This window comes from Bos indicus, chromosome 1 (assembly GCF_029378745.1).
Source record: "Bos indicus isolate NIAB-ARS_2022 breed Sahiwal x Tharparkar chromosome 1, NIAB-ARS_B.indTharparkar_mat_pri_1.0, whole genome shotgun sequence".
Lineage (NCBI taxonomy): Eukaryota > Metazoa > Chordata > Mammalia > Artiodactyla > Bovidae > Bos > Bos indicus.
The window spans coordinates 151,300,038-151,314,628 of NC_091760.1; the positions used below are offsets into that span (position 1 = coordinate 151,300,038).

The 14,591-nt window shown below is 47.4% G+C and overlaps 1 protein-coding gene across 2 annotated transcripts in view; it reads right to left on the reverse strand.

The window, feature by feature from the left end:
* ERG (ETS transcription factor ERG) overlaps positions 1 to 14,591 on the reverse strand; it is a 314,770-nt gene that overhangs the window by 299,439 nt on the left and 740 nt on the right. The window lies entirely within an intron of this gene.

Consider the following 14,591-nt stretch of genomic DNA (forward strand, 5'->3'; position numbering starts at 1 on the left):
TCAAAATTCTAACTGTGGATCACTGCTGACTCAAGCTAACGCTTATCTGTAAGGAATTAAACAGAAGTCCCATGTAAAGAAGAGAAGGAGGAACGCCAAGGAGAGGGGGCTTTGGTAACTAAATCCTACTTGCTAGGAGTTATGCTATGCTACCCTAAGTTGCTTCAGTCACATCCAACTCTTTGTGACCCCATGGACTGCAGCCCACCAGGCTCCTCTGAGCATGGGATTCACCAGGCAAGAATACTGGAGTGGGTTGCCATGCCCTCCTCCAGGGGATCTTCCCAACCCAGGGATTGAACCGGAAGGGAATGGCAACCCACTCCAGTACTCTTGCCTGGAACATCCCATGGACGGAGGAGCCTGGTAGGCTGCAGTCCATGGGGTCGCTAAGAGTTGGACACGACTGAGCAACTTCACTTTCACTTTTCACTTTCATGCATTGGAGAAGGAAATGGCAACCCACTCCAGTGTTCTTGCCTGGAGAATCCCAGGGACGGCAGAGCCAGGTGGGCTGCCGTCTCTGGGGTCGCACAGAGTCGGACACGACTGAAGCGACTTAGCAGCAGCAGCAGCAGCAGCTCTTATGTCTCCTACCTTGGCAGGTGGGTTCTTTAACACTAGGGCCACCTGGGAAGCCCTGCTTGGAGTTAAAGTGAAAGTGTTAGTCACTCAGTCATGTCCCACTTTTTGTGACTTCTTAGTCTGTAGCCCACCAGGCTCCTCTGTCCATGGGTTTCTCCAGGCAAGAATACGGGAGGAGGTTACCATTTCCTTCTCCAGGGGATCTTCCCCAGCCAGGGATTGAACCCGGGTCTCCTGCATTGCAGGCAGATTCTTTAGCATCTGAGCCACTACGGAAGGGAAGCTTGGAGTGAAGCATCTCTTAAAATGCAGACAACAGAGACAGAAAGAATCCACGGAAGCGCACCTTCTACCTTCCAAATGCACAGCACAGACAGCATCAGAGGCGGGGTAGAAGGAACAGCCAGGCTCTGCATCACGTCAAGGGGTCGGAGAGGCCCAGGACCACCCGGACCTCCTATCTCAACGGAAGCAAATCTCCCAGCCATGTTCCAGGAAGAAGCAAACTCCCAGAAAATACCATGACTCCTCCGAATACCACGAGCTGGAGGGAAGCACTGGAAACCACCTCGCCTCCTCCTGGCCCTAGCACCATCTTCTGAGACACCTCCGCGCCTCGAGAGCAAAGTGAAGGAAGCGAGAGCACGGGCTGAAGCTCCGAAGACAGAAGATGAGGCAGGGAGGGGTCCCAGGAGCCCTGCGCACCCAGGGAAGCCACAGGAGCAGAAACAAGAGGAACCAGAGGCCAGGGACGCGGGGACAGAGTGCTGGACAGTAAGCCTGCCATCTAGATATGTCTCGCTGGATCTGAAACATCGATGGCTAGGCTGATTGCCTCGACCCCTTTGAGAGATCCACCTTCTCGCATCAGAACGGTCCCTCTGGGTCCTCTGCCCTGGATAGACCAGTTCTGTTCTCAGTCGTGGCCGAATGTAACATGTACAATGAACTGTCTCTTTCAAACTGTCTTAGCTGAAGAAAAAACAAAACTTCACCTTTGGGCCTTCTGCTCTCACAGAGATGTATTCATCGTGTGATTTTTTTCTAGAGGAGAAGGGATGCTGGATACTTGCACTGGCTTTGAGAACCAGAGATCTGTCAGGACTGCTGGTAACGAGGGGAAACTCAAACACACTCTGAGCTTCTTCCCAAACCCCTCTGGTTTCACAGCATGCCCACCCCTCCCTTCCTAAGAATCTGTTTTTTTTTTTCTTTTTCCTTCGTGCAGTTTTTCCTATTTTCGGCATCCCTGGGTCCCTTCGAGTAAGCGTCCCGTCAGCTCCAGGCGTGGGCGGGCCGCTCAGACAGTGCTCAGAACACTCACCCTCCACCTCTGAGTCAGCTGCCTGTTCATGGAAATACTATTCGGTGACCATTTTCATAAAAGTCTGTGCTGGCGTGGGTTTGTTTCTCTTGACACCAACCCAAGTGTTTTTCTCTTTCTGATTGATTTTTGGTTTCAGCTCAGAGTGTCTTTGGGGTTGTTTGTTGTTTAATATATTTCCATTTTTACTGGAGGGGAAACAACGTTAGTGCCAATGGGATCCAGCTGTATCCATCGGGCGCACGACCTCTGTTTCTACATTCATGACGACGGGGACGTGCTGTCTGCAGAAGCCAAGCGGGGCTGACCCTGCCCAGATGGGGAGGTAGAGGCTACACGAAAAGGGCTCCTGGCCTCTAGGAGGTCTTAGGATCCCTATTCCTGGGGGTCTTGCTTTTGCAACTCATGAGTTTCTGCAGACCCACTGATCACACACACCCTAAGTCTGATAAACACCCCACCACCTGTTCTCCTGCAGAGAGTATATGGTCAGCAGTAGCAGCACAAGGTCAATGAAGCCCTTGGAGCTGCCGACTGCCTTTGCTTGAAATTAACACAACATTGTAAATCAACTACATACTTCAATAAAAAATACAATTAAAAGTTGCCTTTGCTTTACTACCGTGAGTTTCAGGCTACTGTGGACTCAAGGGCTCACACAATCCCCCAGCATAACGTCCTGACTCTCCCGAGTGGCTCCCCTCTTCCAGTCCTTTCTAACTCTGTGGACTAGTATCTGTCCTCTTTTCTCTTAAACAATCAGCACCTCTCAAAGTGAAGCCATGTGTTCCCAAAGGGGCTAAAATCTGTTCTTGAAGGATGAAAAAAATATCTCACTCTTTCATGTATAAAGCACAGATACATGCAAATGCACATATTCATGTATATGTCTAATGTAAAATTCCTAAACCAATATGCTATATATCCGGGGCATTAAATATTCATGTGGGAGAGGAGTGATTAGAGGGAAAACTGTTTGAAAAGGTTCTTGAAAAGGTTGGAAAGACTCTTCAGAAAAGGTTGAAAAAGACTAATTTAAACCAAAGGGTTAACTGTATCACAAAACCTCGTTACTTCTTGATATATTTGGCACAGGTGTTTCAGTGATAAATACATCCTGTCTGCATTTACTGCAGTCTGTTTAGGAGTCCTCAAAATCATTTCTTTGTAAATTGGAAACTGAAAGAATTATACTACACTGCTGTTGCTGTTCAGTCGCTCAGTCGTGTCCGACTGTTTTCCACCCCATGGACCACAGCACACCAGGCCTCCCTGTCCATCGCCAACTCCCGGAGCTTGCTCACACTCATGTCCATCGAGTCGGTGATGCCATCCAACCATCTCGTCCTCTGTCGTCCCCTTCTCCTCCTGCCCTCAATCCTTCCCGGCAGCAGGGTCTTTTTCAAAGGAGATACTCTAGGCAACAATTCACCTACAGGTCTCCTCTTATGTCTCCTCTTACGTTTTAGAAGCCGGTGGGTATTGAGCACAAGAAACAAAACCAAAGACTAACCAAAATATAGAAATGGAAAGAAACAAAGACCTCATACTCTGATGCAAATGAAGCAGATGACTGTATTTGTTTGAAAACAATGACCTATTATTTTTCAATGTCTACAAACTATAAAGATCTCCCAGAGTATCTTTTCATTCTGTATTAAGTATTCAATATAGCAAACAACGTCTTCCTGCCTTAGTCTACTAAGAATCTTGCTTATTCCCAAAAGAAAGAATACATTCAACTTTCTCAAATACAAGATGTGCGATTCTTATTTTTACTTGCTTGGAGCAAAAGCTTAGAAACAGCGTTTAATCCTGCTTCCTTTGCCAGGGCCATGTAACAAATTCTCATCCTCATTTCCACTTGTTGAATCTTCTTTCACCTGGGTTGGTTGGGTCAGAGTTTATTCCTAGCCTTTTGGAGAGGTACCCTATATGTCTAACAGGGCCAACCCCAATGCGGCATGATTTTCTGACCTAAACTGGCTGTGCCCTGGCTGGAGAGAGAAAGAGAGTCCTTTTTACTCACAATCTCGAAGATTACATACACCAGCATCACAGAATACAGAAGGAACTCTGCGATGACCTCAAAGTGTAAATTTATGGAGAACAAACAGTAAGTGGGGAATGTTTTCTGCCTCAAAACTCCCGGACTGGGGCAGACTTTTATGAATAATTTTCAAACATCAGGAAGTCCGTGAAAACCCTCCGTGTCTTAAAAAGATTGCACAGTGCTCATCGAATCTCCAGTGGCTCTGACTCCCTCCCCTCCTCGGAGATCCTGGACCAGAGTCCTGACGGCCATGGCCAAAGAACGCAGGCACCTGCCTCCAGCAAATCCATTCCGATTCCCCCTCATTCCCAGACACAAATTTCCATGAAAACCAGACACGGGACAGCAATCAGGGGCAGGATATTCCAACATCGCCCCACTTCTGCAGCCTGGTTTCATTAGACTCGCTGGCGTGGTTCTGTTAGCCCCTGTGAGTGCTCACTGCAGGTGACACTTTGCTGACATTGACCTTCAAAGCCATGCTGTCTGGGCACTTAAGGAAATAAGACCCCTTGCAGGAGCGACAGGGGCTCTGGTGGCAGAGACGGGCGATCTGTGAGTGCAGAGGTCACCGGGACATGGAAACGCTTAGCAATGCCTTTACAAGGTGACTCTGCTGGGTGAGACGGGTCCTGTCATTGAACCCGCCCACACATCCCTATAGCCCATGATAGCTGTTTAGCCTGGAAAGGGGAAAAAGAACCTCCACAGCTGACACGCTCAATCCAAGTTTGACTAAACAGAGCAGTTTGCAAGAGCACACTTCAGCCATCGCACACCCGCAAACACCCAGCTGGAGAAGCCGGTGGGGGATCCATATGGGGCTGGGGTAGGGGACCCCATCACCTGCTCTGTGCCCCAGCCCAGAGCTGCCACCATGAGCGATCAGTCATTCAGGAGTTTGTCTCCAGGGTCTTACTCAAGAAGCAGTAAACTGTGAGGATCCCAGGTAGAAGTAACCGGACTTCAATCTCCCCTTCCGAGCCACGTTGCCCGTCGGAGGCGCGGGGTGCCAGCGATGACACGGTTTTTCCTCCGAGGGCTTACGCACACGTGGCTCCCATCACTGTGGTCTCACATTCCCTCTGTGTTTAGACCACTTGCCTCGCACGTTCTCATATTTACACATGTTCACTGAACGTAACCCCGAGTGAATTATTTAAGAAGGCTTAATGTGCTTCAGACTTCTCAAATACAATTGAGACTTTAAAATTGAATTTGCACTCCCGTGGGGGAAAAGAGTGTGGAGCTACCCGCAGGGCATCCAGTGGACGTGCAGTAGGTCTCGGAACAGAACTGCAGGTACCCCGACGGCCTCTCCCCTGGCAGCTGATGCTCCGGGTCAAATGAATCAGGACTGAGCTACAAGGTTTAAACGTGTTGCCCGCCTTTGAAAGCACTGAGCCCCACCACACGCCTCACAGACCACAAACATCCTCATGTTCTGACTTATCCTTCTCGGCCGATCCAAAATGAAGCATCGGACAATAAGAGATTCGTCACATGCAGACCAGCACACAAAGCCCTGTTTGGGAGTTGTGTGTTTTCTGGCTCTTTTTTTTCCTTTTAATAAATCGCAATATCCTTTCTCTCTGTGTTCAGTTGCCCTGAATTAGGCGTTAAGATTCTGTGCAGCAAATTAGAGTTGAGAAAAGGCACGCATTTTATTTAACGCAGTCTTGCTAAGTTTGCGGTAAGCACCGCCCATGAGGAAAACAAACCAGAACAAGGGAAGGACGTTCCCTCCAGCTCGGGTGGGGATGAGCACAGAACTACCCAGAGCAGGTCCTGAATCCTACACAAACCTCTCATTCAGGGGAAACTCTGGGAGACAGTGAAGGGCAGGAGAGGCTGGCGTGCTGCAGTCCATGGGGTCTCAGAGTTGGACACGCCTAAGCAACGGAACAACAACAAAACCATTCACACGGTAAAAGGGCTGAGTTGCTCCACGACTACATTACACAAGGTACATCGGTAATCAGAAGCAGCATGCGAGCGAGGCGACTGACTTTGTAAGACGTGCCGTGAAACTCAGTGCTCAGCACCACAGAAAGGTCTGCGCTGGATGTGCCCTGCCTTCATGGAACCCGTGAACGAACATGTGGTCTTGGGAGCTAATTCCGTAGCAATCCATCTGACGGTTATCCTTTCTTTCTCTGGGGCTCCAGCACCTCATGAATGCTGTTCCTCAAAATGACCAATAGCATTATTCTCAACACACTGTCCGCGTGCAAAAAAATGACATATGTCATCTGTCGACATCAGCATTAAACAGGGAATACTCAAGATGTTTACACCTGAGGTTGTCAGAAGACGATTCTAACAAAAACTATGCATCACCGGGCATACAAAGTTTCAGTGTGAAAGCAGATATTTGGTTTTGGCTTTGAAAACCATGAAGCGAGTTGACAAGAAATCATATATTCGTGATCCCTCCAACTTGAAAACTGCAGATCTGATGCTGTACATACCATGCTAATGTTCCCTTTTTAACTGCTATCATTTCTGGCTCCAGCATGAGGTACTGGATAATACTGCCAAGAGGGACATCAAGTCACAAAAATTCTATTCCTGTGATCAAGTTATATAATAGACTTCACGGCCACTAATTATATTAAATCTGAATTCCGCTGCTGAATATTCCCAACCTGCACAGTCCAATTCAGGAGCCACTCGTGTGGCTATTAGGTATGTGACACACGGCCAGTCCAAAACTGAGATGTGCTGTATGTAAACTGGGCTTCCCTGGTGGCTCAGTGGGGAAAGAGACAGCCCGCAAAGCAGGAGATGCAGGAGACGCAGGTTTGATCCTTGGGTCGGGAAGATCCCCTGGAGAAGGACATGGTAACCCAACATTCTTGCCCAGGAAATCCCCATGGACAGAGGAGCTTGGCGGGCTACAGTCCATGGGGGGGTCAAAAAATAGTCGGATACGACTGAGCAACTAAACCACCTATGTAACTAAACACCTGTGTAAACGACACATCAGATTTTGAAATTTAATATAGGTAAAAAAGTAAAAGAGTTCATCCACATTTTTATATAAATGACACTTGAAGTGATAATATTTTGGACACAGCGCATTACATAAAAGAGATTATTAGAATGAATTTCATCTGTCTCTTTTTCCTTTTGTAACGTGGCCACTAGAAAGCTGAAAGCTACAAGCTACACGTGAGATTCGCGTTCTACTCCCCCCACCCGGCACCCTCTGACCTCCCATCCTCCCAGTCCCCACGTCACCTGCCCGCTTCCCGTCGTCACTTCTGGAAGTGGACCCTCTGCTCTGACCCAGAGAACTCCTGGCGGCACCGGAGATCCAAAGCCGATCCCCCAGCTGTGTTCTGCCTCTGCCTTGGCTCTGACCATCTGGGTAACTCTGGCCACGCCGATCACTCGGAAGCCTCACTCTGCTACTCTGGAAGATGGGGTCAATAAAGCCCCCGCCCTCACAGAGCCGTGGTGAGGACACCCCAGAGCAACAGGGCTCCCACGTCTGCACCATCTGGTGGGCAGTCCAGGTCAGCGAGCATGCTCCAAACAAACATCACATCTCCCTCCCCTTTGGCAGGATTCCTTTATTCCCTACTTCTTTTTGTTGTTTTTAAGATTTATTTATTTTTGGTTGCACTGGTTGCTGCACACAGGTTCTCTCGATGCAGTGAGCAGGAGCTACTCTTCACAGCAGCGCGTGGGCTGCTCACTGCGGCGGCATCTCTGGCTGCAGAGCACAGGCTCTGGGGGGCGCGTGGTTGCAGCGCGTGGTGTCACAGCGCATGGTGTCACAGCATGTGATTGTCACGGCGCGTGGTTGTCACGGCGCGTGGTGTCACAGCACGTGGGCTCGGGCTCAGGAGCTGAGGCTCTTGGGCTGAGTTCCTCAGCAGCAGGTGGGATCCTCCCCAGACCCGGGATCAACCTGGTGTCCCCTGCACTGGCAGGCAGATGCTCAACCACTGGGCCACCTGGGAAGCCCCACTCGCTACCTTTTAATTCACACTTGGGTTCCTGCCAGAGGCGTTTATATCAGTCCTTCCAATGCCAGAGGTCGGGCCTTTCCAGCACCCACCAAGGTGTCACCCAGTTCCCAGATGGCACGTCCCACACCCCAAGCCTGGGGTGGCCCCAGGCAGCCGCCCATGATGGGGGCGGGAGGCCCTCACCCCCATCCGGCCCACCAGAGCTATGATCTGCCCTGGTGCAGCCCGACCTTTGGGAAGTGTTTTCTGATCTTCCTCTGGCATGGTCGAGATTACTTTTTGTCTGACTCTAATGATGGGGATTAGTTTACTATTTTATTTATACCCTACCCTGTCCTGTAGAAGGACTGAAAGCGATCCACAAGGATACACATGATATGACAAGGATTTGTTTTGTTTTGCTTTAAATTCTGAAGTAGATGCTAAGTAAACAGCAGAGCTGAGACTAAAGGGAACCAAGGGAAAGAACAGGAGGAGTTGCTCAGAACTCAGCTGTCCACCACGCAGGCCACGGGGTCCTGCACCCAGGCCGGAGCTGGGCACACGCAGGCCTCCACGCTGGCCGGCACCCAACTCACACAGCTGCTCCTGAAGCTGAGACGAAAAACGAAGCTCTCCCCAAAGGCTGTGAGAGAGAAGGACCTGTGGACGAGATACAAACTTCCCCAGCACTGACCCACAGCAGGTGCGAGGGTGGCCTCTGATGGGGCCCACAGAGCACCTGAGCACCCCCTAGGGACCACTGCCCCCCACACTGCAGAGCCCAGCGCCCTGGCTCACTGTCACACTGGTCTCATTCAAGCAGGCGGCTCTGCTGAACCCAACACTGGCATCGGCCTATGCACTCACCCTTTCTAGATCCCACCCACGGCCTGTGCGTTCACCCTTTCTAGACCCCACGGCCTGTGCACTCACCCCTTTCTAGAACCCACGGCCTGTGCGTTCACCCCTTTCTAGATTCTGTGGCTGTGCATCCACCTCTTTCTAGACCCCACGGCCTGTGTGTTCATCCCTTTCTAGACCCCACCCATGGCCTGTGCGCTCACCCCTTTCTAGATCCCACGGCCTATGCATTCACCCCTTTCTAGAACCCACAGCCTGTGCGTTCACCCCTTTCTAGACCCCACGGCCTGTGCATTCACCCCTTTCTAGATTCTATGGCTGTGCATCCACCCCTTTCTAGACCCCACGGCCTGTGCGCTCACCCCTTTCTAGATCCCACGGCCTGTGCGCTCACCCCTTTCTAGTCTCTATGGCGGTGCATCCACCTCTCTCTAGACATGTGGCCTGAGCCTTCATCGCCCTTCTAGATTCCACAGCGCATGCACCTTCGTAGATTTCAGCTCCTGAAGGCCTGACCTGAGGCTTCCCCACAGGGCTGTGCACTGAAAGGTCAGCCTGCCCGCCTCCTCTCTTCCTGGCACCTGCCTTGCCGTGACTCAGAATGCCCCTCCTCTGCCAGAATCCTGAACCTTCCAAGCCTAGGTCAAATCTGACCTCGAACACGCCTCTGCCCTCTCAGCACTCCCTGACTTTCCTGTGTGAATTTCCACCCGTGGACATTTATCCCAGGCATGCTGCGTTCAGGGTGAATGCCATTAGCTATTTGGAGTGAAAGAGGCTACAATTTTGTTTGCATGTTGTCCGTACAACTAGTTGAGCAAAGAATAACCCAGGCAGGACACCAGCAGCCAGAGTCGGCGGACAGGCGAGCTCTGGAATGTTGTGGCTTTTCCATTACATTTGCAGTTGTTTTTCTAATCTGTAGGTATGTCCAGTGTCTTAGTCTCTCTGTGATCCACGTTCCCATCTCTTAGGACTGTGCTCTCATTTAATAGGTAATCAATAAATTCTGATGGGGAAATGTGTTTCCAGGTTGTTTAAATGTAATAAACAAAATTCAACATGGTATAGCACTTCACGTTTGCAGAGAAAAACATAATTGCAAAACGTAACTGCAAATGCAATCTTAGCCTTTACACAGACATAACCCCTTTCTGCCTCCTGGTAGTTGACTGTGGCTTCTACATGCTTATAGGGTGATTTTCTGGACTTACCTCCAGTTTTCAATTTGGGTGTACATTACACAGGAGAAACTGCTCTTAAGAGTGTTCTGTTTAATCATCTATATTTACAAGTCTTACAAAGCTGCAAAAATCCTTCGAAGTCTATCATGAAATAGGATTATAAACTGCTTTCAGACCTGATCCCATTCCAGCTGTTAAAACCCTCTCTGTTTGACCCAGAAAGCAGCAAGCAACAATCGCTTTTCTGTTTGAATGGCAGGGTTTGGGGTGGAGTTTCAGAACCTAAACACAGGTAATATGCAGACCTAATACCCCTTTCTCCAGAAAAGACTCACCATATTCCCTGGGTCTGATCCTCATTGTCATTATTTCTGTTGTAAAACCCTGGAGTGAAGTAAAATTTCCTGCCAGGATCAAACAGACTAGGAAGTACTTTTGGATACTGAAGAAGCAAATTTTTTTTTCCTCCATTTTTGCTTATTCTGTCTTCTTGCTGCAGTAACTTGCACTCCAAAAAGAGCCAGCCTTGCACAAGACATGTTTGAATTTGAGGCAATCATAGACTCAAATTTGTAAATCCTGCAGAGGGCTCGCATCAGCTTTGTGAGGTTGCATGTGATTTTAATGAGACTCCATTCTTCTTCAAACGAGGTCTTCTTAAAATGTTCCTAAGTCACCCATTGATATCCTTTCAAAATGCTTTTTTACCTTGTTTCCCAATAAAAGAAATCTCAACTTTCTAATATTTAATTTCAGGTTTTATGTTGAGATGGTAAGTGTGCATGGTTTGTGTTTCCAAACATTTCACATTACTAGCACAGACTTCAAATATTATTTACATCTAGCTTAGTTCTTGGTAGGTTCCATGTAAGACTCCCAGGCTCCCAAGGTATCACCAAGGTCCCCTCCCTCCCTCCAGGCTCCTCATTACAGCTTCTTTCAATCTCTTCTCAAAAGCCTGAGAATCCTACTGGCTTCAGCAGGCGCAGAACGCCAAGCAGGGGCAGCACAGAGGGAAGGGAACAGCGCTTTTCCATTGCCTGATCCAATCCATCGATTCCATGAAGGCAACAGGTCGTTAACAGACACTATAAGATCCTGGGTTTGCCCCACGGTTCAGAAGACACATAGCCTGACATGCAGCTCAGTTCACGCAGAAAGGCACAGCCCACAGCCCGAATCCACCTCCACAAGGCTGCTGACGACTGTTCACAAAAGTGCTCCTGCCCCAAAGGTGGCAACACAAACCTCCCAGCCCGGAGCACAAGAAAAATGTGCACACACGTCTTTTACTTCCCAGCTTGACTACTTTTGTAAAGCTCCCAAAAATCCATAACCCACATTTCCACTCCGTCACGGAGAGAACGAATCTCCCCACCGGGAACGGAGAACCATTCGGTGGAAATACGACAAGGCGGGTTCATCCCTGCACTCAGACTGCGGGGCAAACACCCTTCTTCGCTTTTAAATGAAGGTTTGGGAACCTCTGCCAAGCCCTTCATCAAGCGAAAGTAAGGGTTTCTTGGTTTTGAAAAATCACCGTAAATGTGCCTGTTTTTCTTTTCCCTTTTTTTTTTTTTCTTTTAACCATTCTTTATGTTTTCTTTTTTTCTTTTTTATGATTTATGTTTTCCTTCCTATCAGAAGGCTGCTTTTCTGTCCCAGAGTAGGTTTTCCTGGGGGAACAGTTATTGAAATAACAGTAGCACTATAAGGAATCCCATGTGAGACACCGACGTGTGAACATCTCATTCCCACTAAAACAGTTCAAAATTAGATGGTATGCTCAAACGGGAAGCAGCTACAACACTTGGTTTTTCAAAGCCCTTAGACATGCTAATGGTTTATGCTAGATCAGATCTCCCATCAACTTCTCCAGGGTTATGATTTTCAGAGGTGATAAATTAACTCAAAAGGTCTATTTTACACACTTTAAGGATATTTCCAGCTTCACTCACGGTCATTCTGAAACAGAAAAAAAAAAAAAGGCACAGAACTCAACTTCCTTTGCTCAGGCTTCTGACCATGCACCGAGTGAAGGTAACTGAACCCCCTACTTTCATTGTTAAATTACGGTTTCTCATACGCAATCAGGGTCTTCCAGATGATGACATGCCACTGTCAAAATAGAAGAACTTAAAAGTTACTTTAAATCTAAAACTCAGACCCAGCATTCCATTTTTAGGTGCACCCTTTAATTACTTGGTGCTGTCGACATCTCACTTACACTTAAATTTAGCAAAGTAATTTTAGACCACTTGCCTTTAGATCACTTCACTACCTTCACTGGATCTGCAGTGCTGCCAAAGCAAAGCACCAAATCCTCTCTCTTTTAAATACTCAAATGTTTGAAAGTAAAAAAGGTAAAAAGTTAAGAGGGCAACATTTCCCCCTGGTCATTTTGAAAAATTGGGGTGGATGATAGCCCAACCACTGGAGACTTCTGTTGTTTTTATCCACAGAATGACGGCCTTGAATCTATGAATGTGAGAAGATGTATACTGACCATGCACAATGTCCAGCCAATGAACTGCTCCTGAGCCGAGTGAGGGCACAAACAGGACCAAGGAGGATGCCCTCATGACGTCAACAATACAGGGAAATCTAGGAGACCTCATGGCTAAGGGTCACCAGCTACTTCAGGGACTTTCAAAGTCCCCCCAGGGACTTTAACAGACACGGTTACCAAACTCGAACACCCACTGCTTCCACCAGGTATCAAAATCTGCTGCAACCATGTCCAAAACACTTGAATCCCTCTTATATCCCAAAACACTTGAACCTTTGCAACTCCAAAGGTTTGAAGAGTTTCAAATTCAAGGTACAGGCATATGATAAAAGAAAAGTTGTATTTTAAAGGATGATATATCCTGGGAATGCCCACGTGTCCTTACCCTTTGGGGAAAGAAAATGGAATTCTCCTCCTCGCCTGGAAAATCTTGGCCCTGAGATGCAAAGGGTGACCAAGCCAGGAGGTGGAAAGAGACCTGCGTTTAGAGAGACCAGCACCCACTTGAAACACAAACCTGCCTCTCAGCGCCACAAGGCCAGGACTCTGCTCATAATGACTTCCTTCTGATCTCAGTTACAGGGACCACATCTCAGGTCCTAGGCCCCAGCAGCCTCCTTAGAAGGGGGGGTATCTCTCTGTCGACACTTCCTGAACCGAGCTCTATGAAAGAGCAGGCGGCACCAACATTTATTCAACATGACACTGTCTCCCCACCCTCCGTATCATATGATTGACACTGACCTGCTCCAGTTTTTCACTGGGGAATAGGAAAAGATCTTTGGAACATTAGTTCCTCTGTCTTGTGAAGAAACAAATCCTCCTTTTATTTATTTTTGTTGTGTTTAAGGACAGGTAACAAGGAAAAACTAGACCTGATATTAATGTTAGAAAAAAAGTTGAAAGTCTCCCATTACCTACTTATAAAATATGATATATTCCATATATGCACAATGCATAAAATTTTAGAATAGTACTTAAGTTCAAAATCAAAGTTGACATCTTTCAAACAGGCTTTACTTCTTATTTATATATCTGGCACCCCACTGGGGTCTCAGCCTCTACCACAAATAAATGAGCTGATCTTATGAGATTAGAAACGCAATAAGATTCTTAATACCAAAACAAAACCTAAGAAGTGGCCGGGGGCAAAGCTTATAAAGACGTGTACATGCAGCCCCATTACATAATCAAATGGCAACCAAGAATTTTCAAAAATTTACCTAAAGAAGGCACTTTAGACTAAATAACCAAGAACTCATCATAAGAGAATAGATACATGGAAAACAACATATCACAATGCTACCCCTCATTTTTAACAGGAAAATAACTATACAGTGATAGAAGGGAAACCAACATTTTAAGTGTAGCTGGAATTATATATCCTTAAACAAATAATTCAAAGAGACATAAAACCCGTTTGCTAGTTTAGTGTACTATGCAAGTTATTGATTCAAATGGAAGCCTGGGTTACCAGACCACGAGAGGATCTGTGATGTGTCTAGCACTCAACAAAGCCTTTCTTCAGAATTAGAAAACTTTGCAGTAGTAGCCACAGGTTTGCACAGCTCATCCTGTTTCCCCTAGAACTGCCATTTCAATGGCATGGTTAGCTCATTCATAATTTGACATACGATGAATTAATTCATCTGGCTAGGGTTTTCATACAACTTCTATTGCTCACTCTTCCCACTGAGAGAGCCAGTGCGAGGTGCAGCCAGCACAGCAAGGGTTAACCCCAGGACTGTGACAGTCCTCCCGGTGATAAGGTGAGGGTAGCTGAGGCCGGTCAAGGGCTCTAAGCTATTTGCAGAGAACTGAAAATGCTGAAAAAAATAAATAACCTCTATGCCCCGTGTATGTCACTAGGGAAAGACTAAAATTGTTTAAGTCACACTGAAAGTTTTCTGAACTACAGAAGCTCCAGAAACACGCATGGTGGGAAAGCTGTGGCACTTAGGAATACGTTTCTTTGGAAAGGATAACGAAACTACCATCATCCTAACGAAGAAGTGCATTACATTCACACCTGCATTAAAACTGTTTATCCATTTATGAGGCAGTGTAGTCTGCTGTTAACAATAGCATCTAAATCCTTTAAAATGTTAAAAAT